At 39.7% G+C, this 2,034-nt stretch overlaps 1 long non-coding RNA gene across 1 annotated transcript; it reads right to left on the bottom strand.

Annotated features, from left to right (window-relative positions):
• Positions 1-612: 612 nt before the first annotated feature.
• Positions 613-1,199, bottom strand: LOC149157633 (uncharacterized). Its single transcript, XR_016261078.1, has 2 exons — positions 935-1,199; positions 613-823 (listed from the first exon to the last, which is right to left on the bottom strand). It is a non-coding gene; the product is annotated as an uncharacterized LOC149157633 (long non-coding RNA).
• Between the last annotated feature and the right edge of the window lie 835 nt (positions 1,200-2,034).

Raw genomic sequence — 2,034 nt, 5'->3', positions numbered from 1 at the left:
TCCAGACTTCATGCAACCAATGTAAATTCTTGGTTTAGATCGGTATCGTGCAAGAGTGGTGGCTAGCATCCCTGAGAAGAGCATCTGTATGTTCTTAGTGATAACAGAATAGGGCAAAGATATCCTTCCATTGATAGTAGTTATCAAATTATCCTGGTTCTAAAAGAATGAGGGATTGGTACCTAAATTAACATGCACATCATCATCGACCTTAACATAGAAATCTGCATCCCATTTTGCTACTGCTGTAGAAAAATAGGTTATGAACTGCTAAATACGTATGATGAATTAGCAAAATACTAGGCAATGTAGCTGAAATAGGCAATATTCAGGGTAGTGATCATCAATGACAGCCGACATAAGTTAAGCCATAAATCGAAAGAGAACAATGAAAGTCGCTGCCTGTTACCTCGAAACAACACAATCATCATTGGCATCCATGAATGACTTCGTTCAAATTAAGGGTGCTAGAATAGTCACATAAACAGGTAGAACAAGGTCTTTAAAACTGCTCACTCAATGGCATAGATAAGATAGGGAGCGAACACGGCACTTGCGATGACAGCCATTGGAACAACTGTGGATCCTAACATGGAAGAGGGCCAGCAAAGCCATTTTACAGAAGAATATACAGAATTTCAGAAGCACAGGTGGAACACAGGAGAAAGTCAAGTTTCTAACTGCAAGGACTTTGTTCAGATTGAAGGTGATATGACAAAAATATAAACAGGTCGAAAAAAGTAATTGCTACTACTTACTGAATGGCTTGATGTGTCTTGGCAACTTCCCCCATTATATCTCTGCTTTCGCCATTTTCGACTTTCTAATGAAATGCACACAATATAACTTATTATAATAAGTCGTATGAAGTATACCTTAAATTCTTAACACTTTCAACATCTTAACCTACAAATATTCCTGCTTAAATACTTACAGATCTTCCTGCTTTAATACTTGCATGCTTGTCTTCACAATCTTGAGAAAGAACTTGCAATTCCCGTTTGTGCGTGGGATCAACGTCATTGTACGTCTCAGGATTGCTCCACATTCTGTTAGTAAAGAGCATACCGATGCAGAAACTCGCAACGCAGAGGAGCACTCCAAACTTTCCCCTGCCAACGCAGAGGAGCACTCCAAACTTTCCCCTGCCAACGAGCCTAAGCCTAAGCCTAAGCCCGTTTTCTTGTCGGTTTGCATTTCAACTCTGTAAACAAAAAAGGCATTAGGAGCCAGCAATGGTTTGAGCTCCACAAAACAGAAAAACGGTAAAACGCCTTACAAATTTGCTATACTGCAAATAAAACTGGTTTCAAAAACGTAGGGTGTATTGCAATTTACCACAGCAGGGCAAGGCACCTGTGTGCTGTAAAATGCTTCATCTGTAATTCCATTTCCAACCAGATAACCCTGAAAAACTAGCCATGCAAGAAGTCAGTAGGCCTGAATGAAGCCTATGAATTTCAATTAGATTAGCAAAGAGACTGGATGTAGTAATAAACAGGCTAGTAATAAAAAGAAAAAACGAATAATTAAAAGTTATATAAAAAATTATTAAATAAAATAATATTAGAATATATAAATATATAAAAGTCGCCACAGCTGGACTGTTGGACTTCATGCTACCGCATGGATACCAAGTGTCGCGTTACCTGCACGCTAAGATCCCCATGATCAAGCGACGAAGCTGGAATATGTTGTAAGTAAAGATAAGAAATCAAAGAACCATCCAGTATATGCCGTATAGGAATACCTAGGATGTTTCAGCTTGTGTGTTGATCCTGACGGTACATAAAAACCAGAGACATATCAATCTGTGGTGACTCAACCAATTCCCCCATATCTTCCTCTTCTTCCTGTTCTGGGTTCATCCAAGTCCCGACGGAAAATCCCAATGGCACAATTCATGCAGTGAATGAATGGCTTCTGTGCGCAACAGGTGAACCACTTTCTGTGTGCAGTGGGTGAACCACTTGAGTTAATGGCTTATTTGAATGGCTTCGTGCAGTTAATGACTTGGGAGTAGGCAGGTGATGT

The sequence above is a fragment of the Pinus tabuliformis genome, chromosome 5_2 (assembly GCF_031772625.1).
Source record: "Pinus tabuliformis cultivar Carrire ecotype Pingquan chromosome 5_2, CPIR1, whole genome shotgun sequence".
Taxonomy (NCBI): domain Eukaryota; kingdom Viridiplantae; phylum Streptophyta; class Pinopsida; order Pinales; family Pinaceae; genus Pinus; species Pinus tabuliformis.
The sequence above is the reverse complement of the archived record's forward strand: the minus strand, read 5'-3'. Positions and strand labels throughout refer to the sequence as shown.